Source organism: Lissotriton vulgaris, chromosome 5 (genome assembly GCF_964263255.1).
Source record: "Lissotriton vulgaris chromosome 5, aLisVul1.2, whole genome shotgun sequence".
NCBI lineage: Eukaryota > Metazoa > Chordata > Amphibia > Caudata > Salamandridae > Lissotriton > Lissotriton vulgaris.
In genome coordinates, this window is record NC_141693.1 from 1,632,039,091 (window position 1) to 1,632,057,620 (window position 18,530).

General features: G+C 44.4%; 1 pseudogene; it reads right to left on the reverse strand.

Annotated features, from left to right (window-relative positions):
- Positions 1–14,553: 14,553 nt before the first annotated feature.
- The window catches only part of LOC147716870 (uncharacterized), a 36,772-nt pseudogene continuing 32,795 nt past the window's right edge, over positions 14,554–18,530 (reverse strand).

Here is an 18,530-nt window from a genome sequence, read left to right on the forward strand (position 1 = left end):
GGGGCGTTCCGGCGCAAGGGAGGGCGTTCCTGCGCAGGAACGCATCCTAAAAGTGGCTGAGGGAAATCTACAAGATTTCAATCACTCACTTTAACGACAATGGTGCGTGACTCAAACCCTGCGCCTGCTTGAAGCAGACGTACGGCTTGACGCAGCTTTGGGGAGATAGGGCACCCCAGAGCATTGATGGAGCTGCGCCATTGTTGCGACGCAACTCCAGCAATGCGCCGCCCTTACGGCACAGATGCGTAACGCTTTGGTGACATTTTGGGCCCATGCTACTTTGCCGGGATGCGCCGGTAATTAAACATCTGAACCTTAGTGTGTAGCATTACGCAGTTCTTTAAACTACACTCATACATTATTTCACAGGCCAATGAAATGAACACAAAATCGGAAACAAATAAGCATAGTAGCAACACTTCTGAGAAGGAGAGCAGTGCACCTGAAATGCACAGAAGATTTTGAAATATAATATACCTACAATGTAATGAGCAGCATTATTGCTCTTGGTAAAAAAAAAAATTGCAATATAATAACACAGCAGGAGAAAACAGAGTAGTAAAGAAATAGCTACTACTACTGCTCACCAAGCCCGGGGATCTCGAGGCCAAGCAGGTTGAGCAGATCTCGTTCACGGGTCAGGACATCCGTCCAGCGGTGGGTGGCCTGGTTGTAGGTGCGCCGGACCCGAGAGTGGTGGTACATGGCCCGGCACACCTTATCCCACTGCTTCCGACGATCCCGCATCCCGTACCCGCCTCCGATCTTGCCGCCTGCCATTATGGTCCTGGGGAGGTGGCGCTGTACATAGAACACTAGTGCGCCCACCTCCTCCGGGCTGAAAATCTCCCGGGGTGCGACTGTCTCCCCCCTCAAACGCCCGCACGGGAGCCGGGCACGGGGTGCGGGACCCTTCCCTTTCTTGGGATGCTTCCCGGGTCCCTTCACCATGGTCTGGGCGGAAAGGAATAAAGAAAATAGAATAGGGAAGAGAAGAAAAGAAAAGAGTTTAAAAAAGTAGTTTAAAATTAACCAAAAGTAGCAGTAAACACAAAAATGTAGGGATAGAAAAATAGAGGGATAGATAATAAGTAAAATAGATTAAAAAAAACTTCAAACAAGCAAAGGATGGCACAGATTTAGAGAGGATACAAGAAGCATGCCCAGAACCATAACAATGAATGAGAAACAAGATGGCCGCGCCCGTTCACGACCGCGCGGGTAAGTTCACGCGAGATGTTCCTCGCGAACACTCGCGAAATTGTACTTGCGAGCCGCACACTTTGCGAGATTACACTTCGCGCCCGGAAACGGAAATACGTCATTCAAACAAGATGGCCGCGCCCTTGAACGACCGCAAGGGTAACTTCGCGCCTTGCGCTACAAGCGGCTCGCGAAAATGCACAAAACCTTTCAAACTAACACGCCGCAAAAAAAGAAATCGCATATTCGCATGAATTTGCGGCTTCCGAATCCGATCTTGCGCGTGTTCGCACCCCGCGAATCCCGCGAAATTGCAGAAAAACGAGTTTTGCAAAACTGAAAGCACTCGGCAGGTGCAAGAGTTCAAACTCATCATTAGTAACAATTCACTGTAGTGCTTCCTGACTGGGGCCCCTCCAGAGTTCAGTTGCTAGTTGCAACAATTGTATGACCCTGCTCTGACCCGCACAGCAGGCTCATAGAATAGCTAGAAGTAGGCCACAAAGGTCCTGGAAAAAAAAATTGCACTGCAACAGAAAGCAAATTACAGATAAGGAAGCAGGTGCCAGACTGGAATTTTAAAACAGTGACACATTAATAAATCAACCCCAAATTAATTCATGTCAGTTGAAGCAGGGCAGGTGTGCTTGCTTTTTCCCCCCATAATCTACAGTGATGATGAACCAGAGGGTGGCATTGATGTACCAGAGGGTGGCATGGGTGAAAGAGAGGGTGGCAGGGGTGAAACAGAGGGTGCTGGGAACCTGTGATGATGAACCAGACGTAGAAACAACATAATCGCGACCGTTGCGAGCCGACATGTAAGTTCGCAATTGCGAACTGGTACAAAACCCTCGCGAACTGGCAAAAATCCTTGTGAACACACAAAAAAATCCGCAAATTCGCGAGAATTCGCGGATTTTGCGGATTGCGAGTTTGCAAATTCGCAAAATTCGCGAACGCCAGATTCGCAAAATTCGCCCATGCTTAGACTGCATCCAAGAAAGCGTACGATTGGTTATGTTTCCACGGATAATGGCAGTAATATAGTTAAGGCCATACATGAGGGTGGCTATTTCAGAGTGCCGTGTTTGGCGCACAGTATTAACATTGTTGTGCAAGATTTCTTGAAAAAAGAAAACACAGTCAGCAAGTTACTGACCACCTGCCAAAGAATCTGCATACATTTCAGCCATTCTTTTAAGGCCCAGAAGAAGCTGTGGAACATGCAACGTGAACGTAGACTGCCAGTCAGAGGACTCATCCAGGAGGTGGTAACACATTGGAACTCAACCTTCTACATGCTTGAGTGTCTGTCATGCAGTTGGTGGTAATCAATGAGTATGTCTTTGCACTGGGTTCTACTATGAAAGACATGAGGCTAGAGTTGGAGGAATGGAAGCTAGTTAAAAGCCTGACAGACATGCTTTGTCCTTTTGAGGTCTTCATGCGTGAAGTCAGCAGGGAGGACTGTACTTTGGGCAAAGCTATCCCATTGTTGCGCATGCTGAAGCACCAACTGAAGGCAGTGTCTTCAACGTTCCGAGATGATGCTGAAAAGCAAGACGCATATCAGTTGGCAGAGAGGTTATTAAGCTGCCTAGTTGACAATGAAAGGCTTAAAAAAATACATAAAGAACAACATTACATTTGTGCCACTATCCTGGATTCACGGTACAAAATGGCTGTGGCCAGAAAAGCATTCATTCCTTTTAATGAAGCAGATGTTTCAAAGTACAAACATTGGCTAGCTCTGTCAGCCACTCGGTTAGAAAAAGAGCAGCAGAAAATTGAAGGAACCGGCAGAAGAACTACTGAATCAGCAGTCCATCCGGCGTCAAGGTCCCCTTCTGAATCTGTGGCCGAAGGCAGTCACTTTCCTTCACAGCCATTAACGACACGAGCAACCGTATCATCATATTCACCTGCACCAGGCCCAGCCATAATATTGTCGGAAGCGGGTTGGCTAACTCACCAAGGGTTTGCTCGTTCCAGTGATGAAAAGGCCACAGATGGTACATAAAGTGGAGTAACCCTAGAGAACCTTGAGTCAATGGTGCAGGCCTATCTGGATGACCCAACAGAGGTCTTTGTTAATCAGAACCCATTGCTGTATTGGTATGGGAAAAGGACTCTATGGTGACTGATCACCAACCTGGCACTAAATTATTTGTCTTGCCCACTCGCAAGCGTGTCTTCCGAACGTGTTTTTAGTGCTGCTGGTGCCATTGTAACTTCAAAAAGGACCCGCCTCTCGCCCAAAAATGTGGAGAGATTAACAATGATCAAGATGAAACAGCACTTCATACCACCAGATTACAAAATACGTGAATGCACGAAGGAAGAAGAGGACACCGACTTAGGTGACGGAGGCTCTTCTCTTTTAGCTGACCTACTCCCGTCTCAATTTACAGAATCAAGAAACTTTGAATCAAGAAACTTTGCCTTTGTAGACGAGTCCCTTCAAGTGGGACTAGAATTACTGGTTACATGCTGATTGCTGACAATTACTTCTGAAATTGACAGGAGAGGCTGCCCTGTGGGTCTTCACCTTCAGAACAAGTGGAACAGGTAATGAATAATGAGAAGATGGCATGCAGTGGACAGAAATGGCTGTCTGGCTCTGATGAAAGCAATTGCTGTTTGTTTGTTGTGCATGAAATGAATCATATGTCTTCTGTTATTATTTAATCTTTTACACACTAAATGTAACTCAAGTCTACTCTGCTTTTCTTTCCTTGTTTAATTCAAATTGTACTTCAACTGCAGGGACCACTGCGTTGCATTTTCCAATATACAAAATGTCCTTGGACTCACTGTTTGCCAATATACCATGATGATTGATGATGAGTGTTGATGATCAAAGTTAAATAATATATCTTTTTTCTTTACAGTCACTCACTGGGATGGATGGATCATCATCGTCGGTTTACGGAAGAACTATGGCCAATTCGTGAGTGGCCAACAGGTAAACCAGTTAACAACAACTACTACAGCAGAACTACATGTCTGTCTAGACGTGGTATGGAGTGGTCGAGGCAGTGTAGTGTTGTTATGCCAGGCAGAGTCCAGACAGCAGTTTATGTAAAATTGGGGCTATGTGGCTTGCTGCATACAATTAGATATGCTTTGTCTGTCTGTGTCAAAGAGCCTAGGTATGCTACATCAGGTTGCTTCACTCAGTGGTGCCTGCCTTGACCGTCTGCATGGCTAATTATAAGCCTGGGCCAAAAATCCGTTTAGCTCGCGAAATTTGCTGATTTTCGGCAAATTTGCAATCCTGGAATCTCACAAAATTGCCGAAAACTCGCAAATTTGCGAGCGGGCGGATTTTTTTTTTAGGCCAGCTCAGTGTAGGGTTGAGGGCTAGGTTTGAGGGAATTTGTTTTTTTTAGGGTTTAGGGTTGTTTTGGGGATTCAGTGCGGTTTACTAGGGATTTTGGGTTGAATTTGGTAGGGTTCCTGGAGTCTAGGGCTCAGGGCCCGATGCAGGCTAGTTCGTAATGATGGTGGCAAGGTTTTAGGGGGGTTTGACATTTTTTGGTCCTGAATTGGCCAAATTTTGTCCTTTTTTGGTGTTTTTCAGGCGCGTGTGTTTGGGTGAAAAGTAGTACACCTTCCAGTGGATCGATTTTGTTCTGCCTTGCTGAGGTTCTTGGGAATCGCTGGAACAAGTGTCCTGGTAAGTTTCAAGAGGATCGAAGTAGTGGAAGTGCTGAAAACAGCAATTTTTTGTCAAGGCACGATCTGCCATGTTATCCAAAGGGCGGATTAGGGGCGCAAGGAGAAAGTGTGTTTGGGGTGTTCCAGCTGAGCTAGGGGAACGGAGCTTCTGTGAGTGGTAGGGAGGGGGGATTGGGGGTTGGTCAGGAAATTTGGGAGGAATCGGTTGATGGGAAGGGTGTGTTTAGGCAAAGTCGAGAAAGGGAAATCGCTGCCATAGGCGCCCATTTTAATTTTCGATTATTGTGTGTTTTCAGGGTGCGATTAGAGTGTGCTGTAGGTGGTTCTTAGTAGATTTGCTTAGCTGGGATGAGAGTTGGGAATGTCTAGCTTTGAGTGCAAGTGGTTTGAAGAAGATTCATGGTGGAAAAGGGGTGTTTTGGGCCTAGTCTCAGAGTGCGTTTAGGCATGATTTTAAGGCCTGTGCGAGGTCGCGGTAATGCACGTTTTTGGGAGGGTAATATGGGGTGTTCTAGATTGTTGGGAGTGGGTTTAGGGGTCTGGGAGCACTGCTGGAAAGGACTTATTTTGTGTAAGAACAGCAGTTTGGTCGTAGGTTGAGGGGAAAGGGGAATTTGGGCCTGTTTCTGAGGTGCATTTTTGCCATTGGCTTACATTGGCGGCCTGCGAGGTAGCAGTATTGCATGTTTTGGGGGGCTATTTGGGGGTGTTCTAGATTTTTGGGAGTGGGTTTAGGGGTCTGGGAGCACTGCTGGGAAGGTCTAATGTTGTGTCAAAACAGCAGTTTGGTCGTATGTTGAGGGGAAAGGGGAATTTGGACCTGTTTCTGAGGTGCATTTTTGCCATTGGCTAACATTGTCGGCCTGCGAGGTTGCTGTATTGCATGTTTTTGGGGGGCTATTTGGGGGTGTTCTAGATTTTTGGGAGTGGGATTAGGGGTTTGGGAGGCACGGTGGGAAGGTCTAGTTTAGGGGAAAAATAGTAGTTTGTCTGTAAGTTGAGGGGAAAGGTGATTTGGCCCTGTTTCTAAGGTGCATTTCGGCCCATAAGCTAACATTGCCGGTAATGCGTTATTGCCGATGTCACTGGAGACAACTCTTCTGGCATTTTACGCAGCTGTAGTGTAGGAAAAGCACTACACATTTACCCAACGAGGTAGCACTTACTGGATTAGCCAGTAGAAAGTACTCCAGTAATGGTTATGCAAATTGCCCAAAAATCCGCGAGTTTGCAGTAAAATCTGCGAATTTGCAGTTTTTTTTGTGATTTCGTGCAAATTCGCGGACCGCATATACGCAAAATCTGCCCATACTTACTAATTACTATCCTTGAAAAGGAGACTCAGAGTACGCACTTTCGAAATGATGCTTGTATGTAATACTGTCGCCTTTGAAACGGAAAGCGTTATTTTTGCACTACACAGCGAACCTTATATTTTTTTCTCTGTGGTCTTTTAATATCACTTCCTGTTTTTCCATCAACAATTACAGGCCGGCTTTTACCCTGTGCAATGGGAAAAATGATTAACTCAGGCTTACCATTAGCGATCCACTATTCCACATCAGGCAGGCAGTGGACAGTGTGTCTGGTCACCAACATTGATCGACGGAGCGTCAGAAGGAATGGAGGAGTACCGCGAATAAGAGGAATGGATGGATGCAAGCAACTGCCCAAATTCAACAGGGCAACTACAACATACAGTATCCTCTTCACTTCTCCTCAAGTTCTATGAGTGACTCTGTGCATTTGTTTGCTCTCTGCTTCAAATTCAGCCCTCCAGCCATTGTATACGTTTTTCTTTGCTAATTTTAAAACTAATTTAATGTGCTAAGTGTTGTTTATTCTCTCTGAGGGCAGATAGGCAAGTGAAATTGCGTAATTACTGCAGCCTTATACTGTCACATTGTTTCTTCATAGTTAGTAAGTTGTAGAAAGTACTACTTAGTTTTAAGTAACATAACCATCCATTTAGCAAACAACTTCATGCATGCAGTAGTGCATGCACTTCCTTTATGTCCCTTTAAAGATTTATGGATATCTTCTTATCCAAAGAGGTGTGACTACATGACAACAATAATTCCACACACTTTCTGGGGGAGATAAGGTGCAAGCAACCTCCTCAAATCAATTTTAAGGCAGCTAGATGAATCCTAGGATATTGTAATTCTGCTTAAAAAAACAACACAGTATTTTAAAATAAATTCTGAATTGCCTGCCCACCATCAATTGGATCCATCGTCAATATCATCCTCCTACATGTCAAGAAGACTTGTTATGCTGCTGTGTCACTGTTCTTGTTGTAGCCATATTCATCCATGCATTTTTTTTTCCCATACTTATCCTCAGCATTGCTTAGGCTACAAATATGCTGTTCCTTCTAATACTCCTCTCAGGCCACTCAATGTCTAATTTTTTTCCTTTGTTTTTCATATACTGCTAGTGTAGTACCACTCCTACTACCACCACAACAATGGAATTTCTTTCCTGGATGGATGGGCAACCATAATCGCTATTTGCCATGCAGCCAGCGCTGTGCCTAGCTGTATTCTCAAACACAGATCACAGGTAAGATAAGCATTTTGGGGAGGTAGAATAATGTGCTAGGACTCAGAGGAGAGACTGACAGTAATACTAGTAAAGTACTAGTAGGCCAATTGAATTCACTACTAACTCTGTTAGTGGCACTTTTGTACATTTTTGGATGTTTTAGATAATTCATGCTGGTAAGTTTGAGGAAACCAAACATGTAGTAGCCCCCGCCCACCAGCCCACAAAATAATATGAACTTGTACACTATGTTGATGTATGTAAAAAAAAAATCATATATTATTTATCCTAACAAAAATAAACTAGTCCCAAAGACCCAAACCACCCCCCTCCCTAACCCAAACAATTGTCCATTTCAAATATCCTGTGAAAAGTCCTAAAGAATCCCCAACTCCTGATTCCCACCCCCCAACAGTGTTTAAAAAAGGGGCAAGGGACACAGTCACTTCCAGCGGTGTCCTGTGGACAAGTGGTCCCGCAGCTCTTTGCAGAGGTCCCGGTGCTGTTGCTGCTGCTTCTCCACCTTGCGCTCCAGGTAGTCCACTCGGCGGCGTAGACGGCGCAGGCGTGCCAACCAGGCTTTGGGGGGGCAGCTGCTGGTGTTGTTGCAGCTGAGCGGAGGCGGCGGGAGGCTGTCGGACCACGGCGCCGTGCTGGAGGCTGCTGGCTGGTAGACCCGGGGGCACTGGAGGAGGATGCAGCTGTTGCCGCCTCCTCCTCCTGTTGCCGAGCCCACAGCCAGTGATATTCAACACAAATGGCCTCCAGCTTCTGGGCCCTGGCCCGGACAGCCATCTCCTTTCGGGTGAGCTTTTTCGGAGCATTTATCTATATGAAGAAAGAAAGAAAAACACTGTAACTAAAACTCTTTAGCAATAACACAAAATAATTCAACAGAAAGTTGTCTCACAGTCAACATTTTGGCATGTATCTTTCCGCCGTTTTTGTAGGCCTGTAACATTAGTGGAAGTTTCAGGAATTCTACTAGCAGCACTATGGACTCACTACATAGTCAGAGAGTCAGAGAGTACACCAGTCTTCTTCTTTTTTTCTCTAGTTTTGCAAAAGAAATTACTTGTATAAGAACTTGTGGTAGCCGCATAATGCCAGCTCAGTCAGCTTGCACTCAAGAAAAACAGACACAAGCCATGATGACGCAGACTCGCATTACATTAAGTAGTACATGCAGGTGGGGATAGGGAAGCTCTTACTTTTCTATAGGGGTGGCACTGGCCATACTCGGTTACATCAAGGGCTACTACTCAATGTAATTTATATTTTGCACTGCTCCCCCCCCCCCCGGGCCTTCAGTACCACAAAAGGAAAATGAAGATTATTCATTTCTGATCATGTATCCAGCCAATCACATGATCTTTGCTTATATGATGGATGACTTTAGGTGCGATAGATTGAGTGAACAACAGCGATAGTCCACCCATGATTGACACAGCTGAAAGAAAATTATTAACATAGGGAGTGAGTGTGATAACCATAATTGCCAGAGAAAGGGACTTGGCTTGATATAATTGTCAACTATACAATACATACACAATATATGCTGTAGATAGAGATAAAGACAAAGTATTTGAAATCAGCGAATCAGCCTCCTATGGATATAATTGACACTGGAACTACTTATGCTTGTAAACCACAACCGCAGTTTTATTTAACATTCACCCTTAATGTGCAATGGCGATTTCTTTTAACAAGGTTTAGGCTGGAGACCCTTCACTTTTTACTTGCTTTTCCTAAACAAGGGGGTTGGGGTGAGAGACTGTCCCCTTGTCCTTGTAACAACAAGGACAGGCAGAGTACCTTGCATTTGGTTCTCTTTTGCTCCCTGTACAAAGAGCCAAGACTCCGGTTTATTAAAACTATTTTGAAGGGTAGGCAACCTTGCACTTACAAGGAAGGTTATGAATATTTGCTACCCTTATCTTCTGTGGAAATCTGCTGTGCAATGTTAAATTTTATCAGAATCTCCTTAAAGATTAGAAAGAATTATGGGTAGCACCACAGGTATAGAATTTCTGTAAAAATCTTATACTGTAAACCTTTTTTTTTGAATCTCCGCCTTTGTTATCATTATGTCTTTTTAAAAAAAGTTTCTGTTTAAATGTGTCTTCCAATCAGTTTTTAATACTATTAGTATAAATGTGTTCCTATTTGAAATGCGATATGATTGTATGTTCAATACTTTTATGATTCATTTTATGTATCGAATAAAGTTTTTTTTGAATTGAGTGAACAACAGCGATAGTCCACCCATGATTGACACAGCTGAAAGAAAATTATTAACATAGGGAGTGAGTGTGATAACCATAATTGCCAGAGAAAGGGACTTGGCTTGATATAATTGTCAACTATACAATACATACACAATATATGCTGTGCTTACAAATTAAACTAATGTACTGTTACTTTGGGCAAGGGAGAGTTTCTGAACAGTCACAAATTTTAGTATTTGGATTTCCTCTGCTTTGCGACTCTGGCACGGATATGCTGTTCAAACAAAGTAACACTTCATCCACTGAGCATCTGCTCTACATACACCTCTGCTATCTATGAGGAAGAAGATACCATCCAGGCTTCCAAAGTAAACGTCTATCATTCTTCTTAATGTCAACTGTACCAACTTTACTTTTTATCAACAACCAACTAACACCCTTTTCATTTTATTTTGTAAACCACCGTCTTGACTTGCATTTGAGTTTCACCCAAATGATATATTCTCTGATTCACCCACACAGGCAGTCATCTTTTCTTTCTCCTCCAACCATCCTTGCTTCAAGCAGCCATGCATCTGAATCCTTCCTATCAGCCACCTCTGCCTGCATTCAAAAACACGTATCATTCTTTTACAGTCATAAATGTTATGACTCGCTCGTCCTTCCTTTCACCCTAAGTTCTTTCCCTTTTCGTTCATCACATCCCTCAAGTTCATCTGATATGACTTGGCTTCCCGATAAAAGTTTCCCAGATGAGTTGAAGTCAAATAGAGGGGGCCATTGCTTACTCAAAAACTACCGCCGCTAATGCTATTGCTTAGTCAAGGGTGACTGCCTTCTCCGTGATTGGCAAAAATGTAGTTCTAAATTAGTAACTGTTCTTAACAGTATAGTGTATTTGTACTAGTGTACTGTCTACTGTGCAGTACATCATACACTCCTTTGCGAGCCTACTCTAAAATGTCAATAAGTAAGGAGTATAATAACTTACCACCGTCCGCCGCTGCTGAGCCATCCCCCTCAGCTCCTCCTGGTGGCACTTGTGGCGCCGCCGCATCCGCCCCTGGAGTAGACCCCTCCGCGCTGCTGGCCCCGGCACTGGTGGTGGGAGGTGCCGCATCCAATGTTGTGACGCCTAGAAAAAACATGTCACATTTTTAGATGCCATACACCACCCCCTATTTCGTCTTGTAATGGAAGAGAAAATGTTAATACATAAACAATTTTTAATTATTGGGACTGAAAAAAAGTCATGGTTTTGGGGAGGGTGTTAACTTATATGCTTAGCCATAACATTCAACACTTTTTGGCACAACTGATGAATGCTTGCTTTTTAACGTGCAACAATTCTCTAATTACAGACAGAACCACCTACTCCTCATTAAGCATGGACAAATGAAGGGCCAGATTCCTGAGTTGCCCCTACAGAACATGCAGCTTTTTATTTTTAGCAAAATGCATATGAAAATTGTGCTGTAAAGGCCTCTTTTAGTTTAACCCCTCCTGACAACTCAAAATGGGTGTATTTGCCATCCTCTCCCTTCTTCCTGTTTTTTATATCTGTAAGTGCTTCCTGATGAGGTTTAATTCCTTGGACAGGTGCCTCGTTGCCTACTTGTAACTATTCTCTGACCCTGCTTCAAGGGTCAGAGCAGGGTCAGAGAATAGTTGCAAGTAGGCAACGAGGCGCCAGGAAGCAATTAGCAGCAGGTGTCCAAGTTGAAGTTAATTTGTTTGTAACCCTTTTGTAAAAGGTTACAAAGAAATTAGGTTCAACTTTTGCACCTGCTACTGTAACCCTTGCTTGGCTGAAAATCCGTCCCCGCTGATTCGCGGATTTTACCGCGATTTCGCGAGATTCGCGGATCGCGAAATCGCGGAAAATCCACAAATTCGCCCGCGAAACGGATTTTACGCCGACCCTTACTCCTCATCACCACCAGGAGGACTTGAAGTTCCAACAAGGTGAGGGCTCCTGAGTCCTGCACAGTTACTTCTGACTGAGGTATGTGGAAAGTCGAACTGCACCTATCATCATCAATGTCCTATTTCTCTTGTCCATACTTCTGTATGTGCAGAATAGTCCCTGAAACACTAGCGGTATGGTATGTGCTACTATCAAATCAAAAAGCCAACTACTTGCTTATTCTTGGTGGACATTGACATTTTGTTGTTGGAAATTGTCGAAGCACTAACATTAAGAATACTCAAATAGACAGCAAGGGCTACCCAGAGGACTGCACTCAATGCCTCTAGAGCTATTGCTGGATCAGAGTTTTGTTTAACACCGTTTGTCGACTGGGCAAGCTTAGCTACCGACACAGACGGACTCATAATATTAGTAAATAGTAGTAGCACAGAGAGTGATGGTACAGTTCCTTGTAAAGGGATTTGAGGGGGTGACAATTATCTTAAGTCTGCCGTACACATATGATTAAGTGCATTGGTCTGTCAGTACTCACATTTCATTGTCATCCGTGTGGACATGTATACAGATTTCATGTTGAACTGCCTATCATTTTTGTGAGCACGACAATGTGCGTAATACAAACTCCTCCCAGTCATGATGGACTGACCACGTAATGTGTATATATGTACACACTGCTGTATTTGTATGGTTAGTTGTCCAGCTCTACTGGGCTCATTTTGTAACGATGTTGTGCTTAGTGGGACTCAACATTGAGGTTGTGCAAAAAAAGCAGCTCCATACAACTACATTGATGCTGTTACCCACATGTGCTGCGTCAGCTACACACAGGGCTGGGGACACATGATGTATCAGTGTTCCATATGCCATACGCATAGTCTGATATAGATATGACAGTAGTTAGTATGTACACCCTGACTACATCTATGACTACAGGTGATCAAGGTGTCTATGCATGTCACTTGTGCATGAAGCAGTTTTAACAGTCCTGTCAATGTTGTGGTTGTGTTAGTCATTATGTAAGCTGTTACCCACATCTCATCTGTAACTCATTTTTACATGTGTCCTCTCCCACAATATGTAGGAGAAGACCACATGTGTATCAGCCTTTCCGAGACCTGGTCACAATGGAGGATACCTACATCATCAAGAAATTATGTCTGGATTTCTTTACCCTTCAGGAGCTGTGTGCTCAGTTGGAGCCCCATTAGAGGCCTCACAGAACATATCCAACAGCTTTCACACCAACAGTAAAGCTGACGGCCACCCTGCATTTCTTTGCCAATGGCTCCTTTCAGTACATGCTGGTCATCGCAGGTGGGATGTTTCAACCTATGTTCAGCATAGTGTTGCGTGATATCCTGTCCACATTGTTGACCTACAAGGACAGCTACATTCACTTTCCAAGGAGACATGAATTGGCAGATGTGAAGGGGGAATTGTATGACCTTGACTGCACCCACATTGACTGCATCCACATTGACCTTTTTCCACCACAGGCAGGTGAGCACATCTACAGTAACAGGAAGCATTACCATTCAATAAATGTGCAAGTGGTAAGCCAAGCGGATCTGATTATCTCCCACGTGTGTGCCAAATGTCTGGGTTCAGCACATGACCTCTACATACTGCGTAACAGCATCATCCCACAATTGAAGGAAAATCTGCAGCCAGAGTGGGCCTGGCTTGTTGGTGAGTGAGCTGTGTCAAGTAGTGTGCTGTATGTGGGACATGCTGGTCTCCTCAACTAATTATATTACATAGTTGGTCTGTGTTTCTCACAACTGGGTGGCTCAGTGTAATCCAACCGGCCTTGATTGCTGAGCCCACTGAGGAATCCAAGGACGCCGGTGGAAGTCCACTTCAGTGATGCCCATGGGAGGGCATGTCATGTGGTGGAGTGAGATTTTAGACTTCTAAAGGCTAGATTTCGGTGGCTGGACAAGACCGGAGGTACACTACTCAGATCACTCAGATCACTCAGATCATAGTTGCAAGCTGCATGCTCCACTACCTGGCCTTGCGCAAAAAGATCACCCTGATTCTGGATGATGCTGATCAGCAGGTGCCCCCTGCTGCAAATCCACACATGCCCAGTAATTATGATAGTGGTGAGAAGGAAGGTCTCAACCTTCGTCAACAGCTCATTACCAACTACTTCCCTTGAGTGTAAGTTACCATTGAGCAACTATGACTGTTTGTATTTGCTTTGATGTTAGTGCCGAAGCATCGATGATGTGTTCTGATGCTGGCTGTTGGTGGCACACTGATAAGAGCTAAGGTGTGTGGCGCTGTGCTTTTTTTTACACTTACCTCATCTCTATGTTGATGGTGTTGGTCAGTGTTATGTGGAATGAATCTTGTACTGTGTTGACTAGTGGTGTATTGTTGTTGGTAAGCCATCATATGACAACTCAAATGTCATCTTCTTGTGTCATTCTAGGTTCCACCGCCCTATCAATGGATAGTCACAATCAAAGCTTGTGGCACATTGGAATCTGAGTTTATATTGTACTTACTGTGATAAACATGGAACTTACACAAAGGCATAGGTGTGTAAATGTGTTTATTTTCTATCATATTGTGTTTATTTTACCGTGAGTGAGATGTTAGTTGTGCATACAGAGTGTTTCAGTTGTCAGTGAGGGTAAAAGAGACAAAATCACAATAATAGAATTATACAGTCCAACAAATGTGTGCCATCAACATGGCAATGTGGGATTGGATGTTCAACAAAGTAAATGTTCAGTGCAACACTGGTGAGATAGTGGCTGGCGCAGCGACCTGGCTTGGCTTAGTGTTTTGTCAAGTGATCCTCCTGTGGTTTTTCTCGGACGTCCCATCTTGCGTTTGGGAGGGGGGCCGCTGCTGCAGGCTCAGAGGTATCTGAGTTATTTGAGCTGCATATTTGTCCCTCAGAACACCCACAAGCTGTCCCATGAGATCCACAAGTTATCCCATTCAGGTGTCCATGGATCTCTGCAGCAGGAGGAGCACATGCAGTTCATCTACAACCTGGCACATCTGTCCCTGGTTCTGTTGGTATGCACCAAGAACTCTTGCAATGGTGGCCAGGGCTTCAGTACCTCAGTATCCTCCTGTTATTTCCCCCCAGTTGGCCTCCCACCTGCCCTGCTGACAAGGACCTGTGATGTTGGGTTTCCATGCACCCGCACATTCTTCCCAGCATCCTCGGCATGGGTGTTGGTGTTGGTAATCATTGATCCAGGGACAGTGTTGTAGGCAGCGGTGGTGATGGTGCTGGTGGCTGCTGCACAGGTCATTGTAGCAGGGGTCAGCGTAGTTGTTGTTGCTGCTGTGTTTAGAGTTGTGGTGGTAGGGACAATGAGGCCCTGAGACGGAGTATTCCCTGGCAGTCCTGAGGGGCCAGGTTGGTGTTCCTCCTCTGAGAAACAGAGAGAATCTGCATCTGAGAGTTCAAGTTCTGGTGAGGTAAGTCTGGCTCTGCTGGTTGGTGGTGGTCTCACCAGCTGTTGATTGTGAATCTCCTGTTGAACAGAGGTTAGATTGTCAGCATGTTAAGTACACTCCACAACTTTGGGACCCTGTTTTGCATATTTTAGTTGAGAATCCCAAATGTTTACATTGCAATCACTTGGTATTGTTGAACGTTTATTGGCATTATGACATGATGTAGAGCTCCATACATTACTTGTCAGCAGGGCGACATGTAAACACCAACTATTTGACATGTACAGATAGTGTACAGTTAGTGTGTTTACCAGGACATGTCATCATCTGACAACTTGGTGCCCATTGACTTTGGTTTAGACTGGGATATGGTAGACTCTTCTGAGAATCTGTTTCAGCTATGCCAAAACATCCTAAATTCTGTTGGTCATTTTGCTTTGACATCATGTGGTGTCCATGCATGTTATGTGTTCATATGAGCCTTAATGCTTTGAAACAATGAGACTTACACATTGCATTGTGTGCATTGTGTTGTTGGGAACAGCATTTATTAGCATGTGACTATGATACAAAGTATGATTTATGTGACATATACGTGGGCTTAGATGTGTGCACCCTGGATGTGATATATGAAGCTACACAGAGCTGGATGACAAGTGAGGGAAGTGGTGGTCATATGGCTCCATGCAGTTTAAGAAAGGAGGACAGGGTGCATGAGCTGACTATCTCCCTGTTAGGAGGCACTGTGGAAGGAGATGGCTGCAACTTGGCTCTGGGATGGGTGAGTGTTCCATCCTGTTCAGGGGTGATGCAAGAGAGCATAATATAGCTACCTACCTGTAAGGTGAAACAGAGCAATGAAATGGATACCTCATGGCTTTGGGCTGGGGGAGTGTTCCTCCTGTTCAGCTTTGGGGCAAGGGGGCTTGGTGGGAGTTGTAGTGCTGGCTGCCTGTCCCCACCACCCCCTCTCTGGTGAGAAGGCTACCTCCCTTTGAGGTGGAACAGAGGAAGGGAATAGGTTACACATGGCTCTGGGATGGGAGAGTGTTCCATCCTGCTCAGCTGTGAGGCAAGGGGACCTGGTGGGAGTTGCAGTGCTGGCTCCCTGTCCCCATCCCCCTCCCTGGTGAGAAGGCTACCTCCCTGTGAGGTAGAGAAGAGGAAGGGAATAGGTTACACATGGCTCTTTGGTGGGGGAGTGTACCATCCTCCTCTGCTGTGGGGCAAGGGGGTCTGGTGGGAGTTGTAGTGCTGGTTACCTGTACCCATAATCCCATGGAAATATGGCTACCTACCTTTGAGGTGAATCAGAGGAAGGAAATGGTAGATATGTGAGATGTGTTGGAAAGAGTGTGTTGTACATAAATGCATTTTGTTCTTGAAAGTGTAGCTCTATGGCTGTGCAAGACAGTGCATGTCAGTGTGTTGGGATACATTTGTTGGTACTTACCAGTCTCCAGTCCCCCAGCTATTCCTATGAGACTCTCTGGATGCAAGATGGCAAGCACCCTTTCCTCCCATTCAGTGAATGTTAGTGGTGGGTTGGGAGGGCCACCACCAGTTCGCTGAGCCACCTCATGCTCCCTTTTGGCACGGAATTTCACCCAGGTCTTTAGGTAATGGCACCTCTTCCTGATGTCACGCAAGTGTACGCAGGGTGGTCCCTACTGCTTTGACTTTGTTGACAATCCTTTCCCACATTTGATTTTTTCTGGCAAGCATTGAACCATGCTTCCAAACAAATGTGGTTCTACTCTGATTATCTCATAAACCGTCACTGACAACTCATTGTCTGTGAATTTAGACATTTGATTCTGTGACCTGGTGTATGCTGTGCAAATAAGTGACACATGCAGGAAGAAAGGTGCTGGTGAAGATGTGTCAGGTGTGTCTTGGAAGTGTTGGTGTGTGTTGATGTAGGTGGGTGTGATGGTGTACTGTGTGATAATTTTCTTCTCCTAACCGCTGTGTTGTCTTGCCCTTCACTGCTGTATTTGGGCAAAGGATGATGGTCAGAGAAGGGATTGGTTTTATACTCTATGCTATGTGGGGGTGTCAACATGACGAATGCCTGTCAGGTGTATCTTCCATGTTGACCAGGGATTTTATTGGTTTTTAATACCTTGGGGGTGTATCATTGGAGTGTGTCAGATGTTTTCGGGGGCCTATGAGAGCACAGGCACACTTGGAAACCTGCTTGTGAAGTTGCATTCGACCGGCATTCATCTTTTGGCCCTACCGCAGTGGTCGTAACGCAATGATCGTTCCACCAGCTCTGCCATCTCATCATTATTTCACTTGCAGTCCTACCAAGGTTGAATCGTCCTTTTTAATGCTTTCCACAACTTTTCCATCTGCCGCAGTCAGACTTTATGTATTTCTGGACGTGGGGGTTGTTTTTTTGTGATATTCAACCATCACGTTCAGATTTTACATTCATCCCATCATAATTAGACTGGTGGATTTGCTGGAGAACATGCAGGCATTCTTTTTCCCAAAGCACGGTGGTTGGAGGGCTTTTGCTGTCTGCAATCGCAATGAACCCCATAGTTACTGCATCATAAAAGCATGCAGATGAAAGAAAATTAGTCATTTGAATAACATAGATTGTATTCTATTTACTTGCATTGGTGTATCTTTTCAAACGTAATTGAAGATACCAAGTGATACATTCAGATGGTTAGAACATATTCCTTAATTACAGTTATGAAATAAAATGGGTGTGAAGAATTAATGAAAACTAATGTAATCTAGATGACATTACGTGTGTATTTAGGAGTCTCATTCTAAACTCCATGTTTTACATATGTGAAATTGTGCACCAATTTTAAAAGATTCTGCATGTTTATACTGAAACCAACTGCTCGTAAACTTTTATGGAATAATCATCATACATGTACTAATATGAATCACTAGTAACAATATTAATAATTTTTTTTAAACCAGATTTTATGAGTCAAATAGCACATATAGAGGAGGGCTTTGAAACCCAGAGACTTCTGCATAATAAGCATACACCATCATGACGTTGACTTTTCCATAATGAAATCAAGGAGAAAATGAAGTGCAGTACAGATGAAATAAACCATAAGGGAACCCAAACCCAACACCCCCATCGCACTAACAACCTCCCAGGAGCAGCACAGCAATGTAAAATGCACCACAATAGCTGATTGCAGCATACAAATACACAGTAAACCACAATTTGCCCCAACAGGATAAAACTTAAGCTATACTGAAGGGCCCTTCTGTAGAGACCGGCTCCAGCAGCAAGCCTCGATAGTCCGCCCATAGCTTCCAAATTTTAAAATGTTTATGCGGGCACCCTCTTGAAGTAAAGATGGGAAGCTCCAAACCCATTACAAAATAGTGATAGGGGCACTTTTTTTTTTACTGTAGATTTACTGTATGCGTACCATGCACGCATGTACGACGTACGGTGCGAAGTCTGTAAGTCGTCCCGTAAGCGTACCTAAGCAAGAAAAATCAATTAAAAAATATAT